Source organism: Peromyscus maniculatus, chromosome 1 (genome assembly GCF_049852395.1).
Source record: "Peromyscus maniculatus bairdii isolate BWxNUB_F1_BW_parent chromosome 1, HU_Pman_BW_mat_3.1, whole genome shotgun sequence".
In the NCBI taxonomy this organism is placed as follows: domain Eukaryota; kingdom Metazoa; phylum Chordata; class Mammalia; order Rodentia; family Cricetidae; genus Peromyscus; species Peromyscus maniculatus.
Window position 1 is genome coordinate 57561770 of NC_134852.1, and position 14828 is coordinate 57576597.

General features: G+C 37.6%; 1 long non-coding RNA gene across 1 annotated transcript in view; it reads right to left on the reverse strand.

The window, feature by feature from the left end:
• Positions 1-5952: 5952 nt before the first annotated feature.
• Positions 5953-14828, reverse strand: part of LOC143266992 (uncharacterized) — a 129727-nt gene continuing 120851 nt past the window's right edge. The window contains exons 5-6 of the long non-coding RNA XR_013041851.1: positions 13953-14064; positions 5953-6017 (exon numbers count right to left, since the gene is read on the reverse strand). This is a non-coding gene — a long non-coding RNA (uncharacterized LOC143266992). The remainder of the gene's footprint in view (positions 6018-13952; positions 14065-14828) is intronic.

Genomic DNA, 14828 nt, shown 5'->3' on the forward strand with positions numbered 1-14828 from the left:
AAAGTTAGAGAAAATACTTTATTATTTATCTTATCTTCATGTGTCTAAAGTTTTGTATCTAGTTTACCTTTTACCATAAATAAAGAAAACTATACATTTAACTACTTAGTCTTTATATTCATCAAAGATTCATCACCTAATAACAGGGATATCTGGCTGCCTGTACAAAGTTCCTTGGTAATGTTGGGGCATCTATCTTTGGCCTACAGGTCTAAGATATCTGATAGACATTCCTGAGAAGCTGGGAATTTTAAAAGACTGTCCTACTTTGTCTTGACAAAGTTCAGCAGTCGTTTTCTTTTGTGTCCTGCTGGTCCAGTTTGGACAGCATTCAGTCAGGTATTGAGGAAAGGGAAGTTTCCTTGCTAAGTGGTTAACTTTTGCCATAAAGAAAGAAAACTCTATATGGAGGTTCTTCTATGCCCATCGTTTTCTTGGTAAATTGGTGCTGCCAGGAGCAGATATGTCTCATTGTCATTAAAAGTCTCAGGTTATTAAATGCATTAAATGCCATATTCTGTAGGTTTTGAAGTGTTTGAAGACTTTCATCATAGCATGCCAAAAAATCAAGGGAAATTATGTTTCACTTATATATAAGTAATTTAATATTTAGAAGTACTATGCATACAGTAATACTTAAAATTGCTTTACAAAGTTAGGAAGTTGATATTGTTTATACATTCTGAAAATATTAATATTTTATTAATGGAAAATTCACATAACCCTGGGTTTGTGTGGCATTTCCCAAAACTCTTGAAGTCATTAATATTTGTGTCTGAAAGTGACATGTATTGATTATGTCTTTAAATTCTACAAGAAGGAAGTTGAGTGAACTTGCTAAAGATTGGAGAAAATATTTAAAGCCTATGTGGTGAGTATCAGAATGCATGATAAAGCAGAATTCTCTGGGGCTAAGCTCTGCTCACTGCATTTCAACAGTTACTGAAGTGAGATACTGACCATCGACAAGCTGCTCACCACAAACAGCAGGTATGTGAATGTTGTGTCCTCAGTGGGCAAGGGAAACTGCACACAGAGGACTAAGTAGGTATGGCTGATTGAAACTGTCATCTTGTCTCTCCATAGTCTCCCAAATCTCTGCTTCCAAGGTATTTCAGGAATTCAAACCTCAAAAGACTTCCAGAATTCCTCTGAGAAATTAAACTAGACTTGGTTGTTAGTGATGGATCACACACTGGCAGAAACTGTAGACTGAAATACATGTTTACTGTGAGTCACAACTGCCCTTTCCTGACCTTCTTCTCCTTGACAGAATTTAGGGAAGTGCTAATAGCCCTGTCACAGGAACAGAAAGTGGCAATTAAGGTTCTAGGTGTCAGTTCACAAGAAGAAAAGCTCTCTGATGTCTATTTACCTTGTTAAGCAAGGCCACAAGACTACAGAGTCCAGAACATGTGATACCTTCACATGTTTGCTGTTACAATCTTTACCTGGTATCCGATATGATGTATATGGATCTGGAGTGTTCCCTACTGCCTGTATTATAGTGTGTTTATCTCATGAATACATTCCAATATTCTGGGCATTTTTATCTGTGGATTGTCATGAAGATGATTCCTACTTCAGCTTCATTGTCTAATAGATACAAAGTTTTGGTGAATAAAAATAAATACTAGGATATGTTTTATAGCTAGGCCAACTAAGGAGCTGCTCTATATCACAGCTTAGATTTATGATTCAGGAAAACATTTGAGTCCAGAAGCCAGGCACAGGTTTCTTTTGCACCATTAGGTAGAACTAAGCTTCAAAATAGCTTGAGATTAGACCAGAGGACTTGCTAATGGTCTTTAAGATAAACATTCCCAGAAAATCAATCTTTATTCCACAAGGGCAAACTGAGCTGCTTAGCTATGTCATAAATACAAAACGCCACAATTATTGCTAGCTGGCAAATGATTAATTCTTTATATCCATTCCTGACCTCAGTTTGTGCAAATAATTCTGCCTAGTAAGGGTTACAGAAAATAATTTGACTCTATAGCCCCCAAAACATGGCTATAGGTTTTTCTTTGATAGTCAGTAGCTACACACCAAACAGAAAAGATATTTTGAGATTTAAAGCATTGTTGAAAGTGCCAACTGAGCTTATACTAAAAGATATAAGGTACCCAAACATGAACTAGAGAATCTATGACATCCCTACCATCATTTTTCTGAAACTCAGTACTCAAAAGTCAACTCTAGGATTTAAAGAGAATTTAGAATTTATGATTTCTGATTGTAGAGTTTTAGTGTAAAATGTTTACATGGTCATGAGTTGCTTTAATGTCCCTACTTGAAAGAATGCAGGGGGGAAAGTAGCTATATACTCAGATAGGTTGCAAGTATGCAATTTTCTCATTTTCTTGGGTTCTTCAGCAATTTAGGTTTACGATTCCTTTATAAGTCCTTATAATATTTCCTCTCAAGATAGATAATAAAGTAATTGATTCCTTCTTTATAACTAAAATTTACAGTCTGTCAGTAAAAGGTTTGGCTGAGAAAATATGCTCCTTGCTTACACATGAAAGGCTGCTTAGATATATTGCATGAGAGTTTTTGAGATGACTCTGCTTCAACTCATGCCTTTACCTATGGAATGTAACCTTTTTATGGCTCATATATTGCCTGATTTTTTTGGGATATATAAACAATGAGAAAGAGAGAACGAAGGAGAATAAAGGAACCATCAAGAGAATGTGTGAGTGTTATTTTTCCCTCACCCTCAGATAGAAAAGTCACAGCTTCACCAACACTCTGTATTTTTCTTGGAGCCAAGAGTGCTACCTTAGAGGCTGGCTCTCCAAGGCAGAGTTAGAGGACAAAGGATATATACATATTCATATGTATGTATGTATGTATGTATGTATATGAAATGTCAAACTAAACAGAAACAAAAGAGGAAGAGGAGAGAAAGAAACAGAGCCAGACAGAGGCACAGAGAGAAAGACAACAGAGACAATAACCATTCATAAACCACTTGTTACTCATATGGGGAGTGATTTTAAACTACTTCTTTAAACTACTTCATGACATAAATGAAATATGTTGTGAACTTTCATTGCCTCATTGATAGAAAACACAGCAACTTCATCAAATTTATACTTATATTGTGTATATATAGTAGAGGTTCCTCTATCCATCTCTTTCCACATTGCCCCTGTGTGAGTTTAAGGTCTTAATCTATTTAGAGCCACTTTAAGAACACAAAGCAATGAGGCTTCACATAGAGGTCTTAAATAGAGATCAATTTCAGATGGTCTATTTCAATGATAAGTCATTTGGCAAGCAAGTTCTTTGCAAAACCAAACAATGCAAAAAGCCCTAGTGGTAAGAGACTAAAAAGATTAATCTAAAACAAAGTTTCTAAAAACAAGACAAAAAATTTTTGTTACCTACTCCATTAAACTCAGCAATCCAATGAATGTCAGAACTACTATAAAATCTCTTCTTCTTTAACTCAGAAGTTACGTGATAAAGAGCTGTCTAAAGCACATGTAAATTATGACTCCAATGCTTGGCAGGCAGGCTGCTGTGGGTCTACTGGAGATAATAAGGACCATAATAATGTACACCCTTTGGAAACAGGTGTAGACTGCCCTAAACAGCAACTGTGACTAAGTCCTGAAGGCACAGTGGGTTTCTGAGCCTCCCATCCAGCAAGGATGCTCACGGCTGTCAGGACTAATCCTGTCACTCTGCACAGGCTCTTGGAAAACTGATGGCCCATTCACTCCACAGTTTTTAAAAATGTATTAGCTTAATATATGTGTCCTCATGTTCCCTGCTAAGTGGCTACAATCTCCACAAATATTCTCTGCAGGAAACAGTTCTCTCATGACAGAAATTTCAGACATAGTTGAGGAAGAAAATTTGTAACAAGATTAATAAGGAGAAGGAAGTGTGTGTGTGTGTGTGTGTGTGTGTGTGTGTGTGTGTGTGTGTGTACATGCTCTGTATGTATGTGTGTGTTCTGCTTAAGAAGGTGAAAAAACTCTGCCTTCTCCATTTGTATCATTGTGACTAGATTCTGTACCATGGATCCATGTTGGGAAATAGGTAAATAAGCCAATAGTTTTATATATATTGAAAACATTAGTGAGGGAAGAGTTAAGGCAGCAGGAAGCTGATTGTATTTTTGCCTTGAAGATGAATAAAGGCTGAGAGCTGATTGGAAGTCCTGCATATACACATTTGATCAATATTCACATCACATATGAGTGAGTGAAATTCCTTATATATAATGATACTTTGGTTATAAAAATGGCACAAGCTAAATGAAAAGCACATTTCTCCATTAGAAGACACTGTGTGCCTCTAGGCTGGAGAGACTGCCAAGAGCTCATCCAGGAAGACACCACTGACAGGCAGATAACTCACTGGAAGGCATGTTCTTCAGCTTTGATCTCCAAGGGCCAGATTCCTTTAAATGAGGGACAATCCCTAGAGTATAGAGCCATGGGAAGTTATTCAACCAGCTCTTCCTATACTATTCACTCTGCTCTCTTTTTTCTCTCTAATTGAAATCAAAACACTGCTCTAAAGTGTCCTTTTGAGATTGCTGTCTTCTTGCAGCTGGCCACAGTTGTGTTGTGAATATAAAATCATGACTGCAGGCTCTTGTGTTTGAATATCTACTCTCCAACTGGTGGCACTGTTTGTGGAAACTTTTGAAATTTTGGAACATGAGATCTTCACCTGGACCTCATGGTTATGGGGCAGAACACTCTGATTCTGTACCTGCTTCCTGACCCACCAACATGTAATAAGCTGTTGCCCTGAGCTCTTACCATTGTGGACTAACATATACCATCATGCCTTCTAATTCTTATTGGACCAACTCCTTCCCACATTGAGGACGTTTGTCCAGGAAATTTAGTCTGTGATTGACAATTAATACAACCACTTGACATAATCTTCCTCATGAGGCATTGTAGGTATTTATATTACTCCTGCATCTTAATAGTGTGAGCATTGTAGCTTTGTTTTCTGAGCCTCTCCAGGATCTCATTCTGCAGGTAACCTGACCAAGCACCCAATGAAAAAATACTTAGCAGTAATGTAAAACACAGTGTTTAAAAATGAGCCTGAATTGTGAGTAACTTGCACCTAGATTCAAGACATTCAAAACTGAACATCATAGCACTGAGGATGTCACTTACAATTTCCATTCCACAGACTAATCTTTTATAAAGCACTATCACTGGGAATATATGAGTCTTGAATGGTACTAATTATGTATCAGCTGTTTAAAGAAAGTAATTATTCAAAACACTTCCATACTCCATGAATGGAATGAAGAGCACCCTAGTTGTATCAGTGATCTACTGACATTCAGATTCACAGAGAATGCAATAGTTTTTAAATCACTGGATCTTTCTTCTTTATAAATAGAAATAAAAATTCTCATTGTTGTCCAAATAGTCTAGGCCTCTGGCTACTTGTCACAAAATCCAAAGCTTGATAAAGTTTCTGAAAAGTAGAGAACTCAAAATGCATCACTCTCCCTTAGATAGTTGCCCAACCAAGGAAACAGTCACTGTGGAGGTGCCAAAGAGAATACTTCTACTTTCATGTTAACCACCCTAAACACCTCAAAATCTGTGAGCTCCTGATGCTACAATATTGTGATCACTGCTACCCTTTCATGGAATTCTAGGCAGAAAAGAAGGGTACTAAAAATATTCTGGCCCTCTGTAGCTACTCACATCCTAGGTACCATTTGAAACATGAAAATCAACATGTCTACTCCTGAGAAAAAATTAAATGACTTCTCTTCTGTAATAACTTGGTAAGTATGCAAATAAGATATAATAACATTATAAACAGACTTCCCTAGAGTTTCTATTGCTGTGAAGAGACACCATGACCATGGGAACTCTTATCAAGGAAAACACTTAATTGGGGACTTACTTACAGTTCAGATGTTTAGTCCATTATCAGCATATCAGCATGGTGGGAAGTATGACAACATGCAGGCAGACATGGTGCTGGAGAAGGAGCTGAGAACTCTACATCTGGATTGGCAGTCAGCAGAGAGACAGAGACAGACAAAGAGAAAAAGAGACAGTGACACTGGGTGTAGCTTGAACATCTGAAACCTTAAAGCACACCCTCATTACTACACTTCCTCCAACATGGCCACACCTCCTAATAGTGCCACTGCCTATGATCTCATGGGGGCCATTTTCATTCAAACCACCATATTCCATATCCTGCCCCACATAGGCATGTAAGCATATCATAATGCAAAACGCATTTAGTACAACTTTGAAAGTCCCACAGTCTATAATAGTATCAGCTCTGTTTAAAAGTCCAAAGTTCAAAGTCTCTCCTGAGACTCATGTAATTTCCTAACTGTAATCCCTTGTAAAAATCAAAATGAAAAAGACAGATCACATACTTCTAACATATAATGACACAGATTATATATATTATCATTCCAAAAGAGAGGACAGGAAGCATAACAAGGAAATGCTGGACAAAAGCAAGTTGGGCAAACTCCAAACTCTGCATCTCCATGTCTGATGTCAAAACTCTCTTATGATCTCCAACTCCTTTCAGTTTTGTCAACTGCAACAGGCATCTCTTTCTCTTGGGCTGGTTCTACTTCATGTTATCAGGTTTCCTAGGGAGCTATCCCACAGCTCTGGCATCCCCAACGTCTTGGGGTCTCCAAGACAATCCAGGCATCAACTCCACAGCTTCATACAATGACCTTTCTAGGCCTCCATCCAGAACACCCTTGACTCATATCCTCAGTTGCTTTCCTTAGGCATGGACAGAGATCCTATAACCCCTTTCCTCTATCCTGGACTCTAAAGCCAGAATCACATGACCAAAACTGCTAAGTTCTGCTGCTTGGTAGGGCTGGAACACAATCCCTTAATTCAAGCACACCAGCTTTCTGTTTTCAATGCTTTCCTTTATTGTCTAAGCCTAGCTGCTCTGGAACTCATTCAGTAGACGAGGCTGGCCTCAAACTCTGAGATCTGCTGCCTCTGAATTCTGAGTGCTGGGATTAAAGGTCTGTACCACCAGGCCTTTCCCTAACCTTGTCTTAAATTTATTTTCACAAGTTGGAAGCTTAGTTAGCTGGGATCTTTCTCCGAAATAACTACTCCATTTACTCCATGTAGCATAAGGTTTTTCTTTAATCTGTTTATACTTCCTGGTGCTCCTTTTTTCCTCATACTGTACATTTTGTATTTTTCCTTGCTTAGCTTGCTCTTTTTCTTTATAGATCTGTATAAGCGTGGCCACTAACAACCAAGCAAGACATTCAATACTAGGCTGTCTTGAAATCTCCTCTGACAAAGCTTTTAATCCATAGCTCTTTAATTTAGCCTCAAGCAGATATTTTTAACAAGAGCAGAAAGTAGTCACATTCTTCACCAAAATATCACAATAATTTTGTCTAGGCGACAAATTAATATTCTCCTCCCCTGAGACCTCTTGAACCAAACCCCACAGTTGAACTCACCCCAGCACTACTGTCTTCCATGATCCTACTAGTGTGACCCATTTAGTCCCACTTAAAGCATTCATCTGCTTTCCTAATTCAAAGTCCCAAAGTTCACATTCCTCCAAATAATACCATGGTCAGGCCTATTCAACAATACCCCAGTCTCTGGTAGCAACTCTGTCTTAGGGTTTCTATTGCCGTGAAAAGAGACACCGTAAACATACAAACTCTTATAAAGGAAAACATTTAATTGGAGCTGTATTACAGTTCAGAGGTTTAATTCATTATCAGCATTACAGGACATGGCAGCATGCAGGGAGACATGGTCCTGAAGAGGTAGCTGAGAGCTCTATATCTGGATCAGCAGGAAGCAGGAATAGAGACACTGGGTCTAGCTAGAGCATGTGAAACCTCAAAGTGTACCTCCAGTGACACATTTCCTTCAACAAGGCCACACCTACTCCAATAAGGATACACCTTTTAGTAGTGACACTTCCTATAAGCTTAAGGGGCCTATTTTCATTCAACCCATCACAGAGACCATTTCTAAGCAAAGTAATAAAAAATCTTTACCATGTTCATAACTTGTTTTCAAGCTGGCCTCCATGGATAGATATAATTAAACCTAGAGTAGCATTTTAGTATCAACAAGACCACAAGGTTAAAATGAATCAGTTTTATACTGGCTGCAAACAGGAATGGGTAAACTAATGGCAGCAAACACAATGAGCTGTGCCTTCCTGATCCAAACCTGCAGGACAGAAAAGTAGTCAAAATGCAGTCAAGGCTGTCATTTTTCCTCTCTGAACATAAAACTAAATGGTAAATGGAAGACAATAAATACCATATATATATATATCCTGTGCTCCCCAGCCCCCAGAGCAACTCCTGCTGACTGCAAGGTTAAAGCAAATAGCACTGAGGTTAATATTCTTCCTTGGTCTTCCTGCAAGAACAAAGTTCAGATTTTACACTCTAGCCCCATGTCACCATAGAAAGATGGCAATTTTGGCTTTCTTAATAAAAAGCTAGCAGGAGGAAAGGCCCTTGGCTCCTGACCCACCTCTCTGTATTCCAGAATCCCTCATCGTGTACTCCACAGACCATCATTTTTACTTCAATCAATGAAAGTCATTTCTGAAATGGAAATCCCCCCTCTTCTTCCATGTCCTTCCTCCCAGCAGCTGTTACCAGATCCATTCCTGTCAGTACCTAGGATCTGACCACCCTAATGAGCCGGGCTCAGCCACCCTTCTTCCATAAGACAAGAAGAGGCCAAGTTAGCAGTGAAACACTGAAAAAGGAAATTAATCCACTGGAGCCTCATTGGGAAGTGGGACAAAGAGGTCCAGAAATAGTCCCTCAGTTTCCATTAGTGGGTTGAGGGAAATCCCAATTTCTTGATTCTACTATTTCAATAGTCGGACAGCCAAATTTGAAAAGAGATTATTACTAGGATAGGTACCTTCACAGACTAAACCCCAATACAATCACCTTTGAATTCCTTATGAGTCACTTTTATCTTTGAGAGAATGACATCAGGATTGCACCTGCCAGGAAGATGATTATTTTGAAACTGATTATAGATTCATGGCTTTAGAATCTTACACTGATGTTCTTTGGGAACATTTAATGCATACAACTTATTGAACAATTCAGAATTTAATGTTTGAAATTAACAATAAGGTACATAACTCTTCTTTGTATACAAATTAGGAAAAGTAGTTACTTATCAATTCTCATTTTAAAGTTAATTATTAATATATGCTGTGTTAACTTTCTGCAAATATAAATTTATTCAATTTTAAACTTTATGTACATGTATAATCTAGTTAAGTTACATACTATATTCACACATGCCATCTTTGAAAGCAGCTAGCAGTAAATTCTTAAAGTGTTTTATCAACAGTTGCCTCCCAGACTCAAATTAACCACACACAGCATCACTATAATGCAAGAAAATACAAACTTTGATTTGTATTCTTCCTTGATTTGATATAATTTACGTACACAATAAGGCATTTGCATCAAGATAGGTCAGAAATAAAAATCTCTCCTACCATACTTTGCATACACATTGGCACCAAGTAATATTTAAATTATAGTGCATGAAATAAGTAAATTTCGTGTTAAGTAGTATCTATTTCTCTTTTTTCTGAAGACAGTGCTAAGCAGTAAATAGCACCACAAACTTCACTCAAGGAACTGTTGTAAAGATTGGAATTCTCCTCTGAGGATTTGCAGTAGTGAGGTATAAATGTATCTCACAATGAAATTCAGCATAAAAGATTATTCATTTTTAATCAAATACAAAGCATGTCTCTATATACCCCAATTAGCATCCACATGTCTTGTGTGAGAATAGAAATCATCTTTTAGAATAAATGCTGGAATTTGAAAACTAGGACCAAAATACATGAAAAAAATGATATAGTAAAACTTATAACTGAAAGAAACAATTTTGAACTGTTTGGAAAACAATACAAAATTAATATTGTCAATTTTTGGTGAGATTGGCCTCTCAACCTGCCACCATCCATAGAATCTCAGTTGTATAGTCTAATCAAACCCTCTGTGTTGGCATCACACAAAAAATATCAATTTCCATTTTTTATATATCTTGTATAATATCAATATAACTTTTTTAAAGTTTTCTTTTTACTGAGGAAAGTATAACTATGTTTAATAAGAGCAATTTCCTTTACAATATTATTCTGCCATTTCTTTCAATGACACTAGAAGCATATTTCTGACACTGAAAATGATTATTTTTGGTTCAGTTTGATTTAGAGGAGCTTCTCTTTCTTTTTCACTTGTTCTCTTCAATTCTCAACAAAATGCTTGCACACTCAGATTATATACACAAGTGATTACCACTTAATAATGAATATTACCTAGGAAATTAAATGTAAGATGATTACTGTGGAAACATTATAGAGACTTTCTGTTTAGTTCTGTATGGTACAACATGCCAAACACCAAATATATATTTACATGACTATATGATATATATCCTGTCACAAATTGCTTCTAGATATAAAGGAAATGAAATAATATAAAATTAAACCAAATACAAGTGAAAATTTCAGTCTATAGACAGGATCCATAAGGCTGGTGCTCATATGACCCTCACATAAACCTATAATTATTACAGTAAACATCATAACTAAAGAAAGACTAAAAGCTAATAATGTAATAATTCATACAGAGCACATGAGTAACTGTTTGTACTAGAAAACCCAGGATTTTAAATATTCAGAGTTATCCTCTCAATAGAGGAGCTATATATCTGTTTTCCATGCAGAAGGCTGAGAGTGGATATTGTTAATTGCCAGGTGATCTGTGCTATCTGAGTGGCCATGCCACACTCAAATCCCCCAGACTATTATGTTTACCCCAGATTCTTCCCTCTCTAGACCTTTTTCTTGAGCTTTTTTTCCTCAGTCAATAGAACCTATACTTAGGGGAACAGTCACATGTGCTTTGTAGTTTAGTGACCTACACAATCATAAGACTACACCAGATCATCCTCTGGGCCCTTAAGCTATAGAAGCCATTCTTTTTTTTTTTTTTTTTTTTTTTGGTTTTTCGAGACAGGGTTTCTCTGTGTAGCTTTGCACATCTCCTGGAGCTCACTTGGTAGCCCAGGCTGGCCTCGAACTCACAAAGATCCACCTGGCTCTGCCTCCCGAGTGCTGGGATTAAAGGCTAGAAGCCATTTGTATGGAAGAGGTCACAAGTACTTTGCAAAAAGAGTTTTGATGTCATCATGTCTTAAGCTTTATTGTGCACGTGGGATTGAGAAAATTGTTACCAAGAAACTTTTTTTCCAAAATTGTACTGTACTTTAATGCCTAAAATTTAAACTGCCCAGTGTCAGACTCCTGAAATTTAAGCCAACACTGGCAACTGAGTTATGTTGAACAGGATTTCTTTCTTGCCTCATATGGATCATTATTCTGCTGGCTTTGGTGTTTCCAGTGACCCACACAAGTAACATTGTTGCTTATTATTATTGTCAAGGACTGTGGAGTATACCTAACTTATAAGATCTGGACCACAGCAGATTTGCATGCATAGCAAACACAACCACAAACATAACACATGGTTCTCTATCTGTACCACAAAGACTTCAGTCAAATTTAGGAAGTTTTCAGCTCCATTACCCTCTAATGGGATTACCATGGTATATGTTGTGGTTGAGTGAAATCTCCCTTCTCTCTCTTTTCCTCCCTCTTTCTTCCTTCTCCCTTTCCTTCCCCCTCTTTTGATGTGTAGCAAGGGTTCCTGCAGAGCTCTCTGCAGCTGGTTTGATTATGGGGTGTTAGCTTATGGCTTGGATCTGTCTTTTGTGATGTGTTCTACAGACTTGAAATGGTAGCTCTACAGGAATAACTTTGTGTCACCTTATATTTCTTACTTGAAGGTATAAATGAGATTCAAAAGATGCTATGGAGTTACTCATAAGTGAAAATGTGCCTTAAGTCACAAGTATATTATCAGTGAATTTGTACTGGTGTTAATATGTAATAAATACTGAAGAATAAGAACTCAACTGAGCATAAACTTATTTTATATACATGAGCGGAATATTTACACATTGAACTTGTTAGTATTGTAACCTTGAACCCAAGCACACTCTTGATTCTCCTGTGACATTATGCTTCTTTATAAAAAGAGATATGTGCACCACATACATTGTTATAAGGATTGTGATATTTATCAAACAGAAACAGAGCAAAGAGGAAATTGTATCCACATTTCTTAATTGATAGCTTTTAAAATAATTACTTTATTTTCAGTGAAGAAATAGAGGATGGTCAGTCTAAATATCTTAGGCATTTGGTGCATTGTTTGATTGTAAATCTTATTCACCATGGCTAATGCAATGAATAACACACAGGGTTACTTATTAAAAAGAATTCTTGTAGACGATTTACTGAGTAACAGTAAATTGGATTCTTTTGTTCTATGCCAGTTTCAGCTCAGCTCACTGATGGTCATTCAAAGTGACTGTTAGAGATTGCTTTCTCTTCTGTCGTTTATGTCCATATGGTAAATGTGACTTATTTTCATGTTCTATTAGGGTGTTTGGCCATCCCATCACCAGAGGATAATAGATGTGGAACAAGGATGACTGGACTGCTACTCACATCACCAGGAAGGCTATCTAGAAAACAGGACACCAAGAAAGACACAGAGATCGCCCAATGACGAAGAAATGGCTGAGATCTACATGAACAACCTGGACATGAGTGGGAGTAATGAAGGGCAAGGGTCGAGGGAAAGAGAGCCTGTGGGAGCGGGACATCCCAGCTGGATCCAGAACAGAGAGGGAGAACAAGGAATAGGAGACCATGGTAAATGAAGACCACATGAGAAAAGGAAGAAACAAAGTGCTAGAGAGGCCCACAGAAATCCACAAAGATACCCACACAATAGACTGCTGGCAATGATCGGGAGACAGCCGGAACTGGCAATACTGTTTCTTAATGACAAGTGTCAACTATGGTTACAGATATCCTAGCCATTGCATGCACCATCTTATCTACAGGGTCAGGTGGCTGTTTGTGCAGCATAGAGAGCCTACATTTCCCAAACTGTCATTACTGGCAGCCAGAACTTAACTCACAAATGGATGAGTCAGGAAGTTCAATAGAAAGCAACCTGGGGGTTTCTCCAATGGGTCTGAGCGAGAAGAGGCTGTGCACCTGAAGATTCCTCTGTGTAACTATGTTCTACCTGATTTCTTTTAGCGAGGGTCCCACTCCTCCTGCAGATTGTTGTATTTTTAGTAAGTTTGGAAAATAATGGACTTCTGCCAGCAATAGGGAATTTTGGCTCAAGCTGAAACCTGTAGCTATTTTTTAGAAGTGATCTCTGAGTCTAGTCCTGGGACATTTGATGGTAAGCAGCCACACCACGGCCTTGTTTTGCATTACTAGGAAATCCTGCGTTGTTGTGCGCCATTCTTCTTTCTTTTTGTACTTCAGTCTACATTTATTCTCAAAGAAATAAATCAGATTTTAGAAACTGTTCAAATTTAACCTCTTTGAAATAATCTCAGGGGGATTTGAGTTCCTAACCCCAGTTATAATCATACAGTAAGGCTGTGGCACATTGATTCACATGTATGTATGGGCACTAGTCACTCCCCCATAGATTCTGCAGTGTTCTCAGAGCCTTGCCTTGAAGACTTATTCCTATATTCAGGAGACACAAACATATCACTTAAGGTCCCTTTTGATAACAAGATGTTCTTAGGAATGTAGTTTTCTTTTTCTTTTTATCTGTCTTCTTGATCAGTTGAAATAATCACTTTTCACATTTTAAAATATAATGGAAGCAATTAAAGTTCACCTAAGGCACATGATACTTAATATGATTGTTTTCATTTCTATCTTGTAACAGATTAAAACAGCAATTTAATGCTTGGATCAAGTTTTCTTCCAAAGCTAGTGTGAAATGGAGGAAGGCATAGACGTACCTTATACTCTCTGAGGTCTCAGAGCAAACAGAACAGACATCAGCTTCACATCACCCAGTGTGTTTGCATCTTCCAATGAAGTACTGTGTGTCTATGATCAAGCCTTATGCATCTGGAATAAGAAGCAGTTTGCAGATTAGGCATGGCTTCCTCAGGAGGAAAATACAGCATTCACTATATCCATCGGGGATCATTTTCTAGAGCTATGAATACTTAAGACATATTTTTTGAAAAAAGACAAATTATCTGTATTAACTGATGACATTCAGTTCCTATCCTGTCTTAGATACCAGAACACATAACACTTCTAAAATACAATGTCTTTCTGGTTTAACTAAACTAGCTGGTTATACTTTTAGTATAACTTTCTTGTTATACTAAACTGGGAGAGTGTGGTGGAGGCTCACAGTAGGGTTTTCTGAGTCTCTTGATCATACTCTGGGTGGCTCTGTCTAAGAAGCAATGTTCTCTCCTATGTTCTCCTCACTCCTTCTTTCTTTTTCCTTCTAGATCTTCAGCTTTTACATTAGCAGTCCTCCACACCATTCTGACCTGTAGTCAGGGTTCAGCTCGCCCTACTGTGTTTCTCTCATCCATGTAATAATCATACTGGGAAACATCTCCTGGTTAATTTTTTCTCTTCAGTTCTATTTATTTATTTATTTATTTATTTATTTATTTATTTATTTATTTATTTATTTATTTATTTAAACCTGGACCATTGCTCCCAAGAAATCTTGTCTGACTTGGGTTCAGTCAGCATCATTAATGGAGAAAAACCCATTATACACCCGTGGATATGTCACCTTGTGTGTGCTAGTCCTTCTCTTCTTGAGTTTGTGCAACACAGTTAAGATCTGCAGATGTTCCCATGAA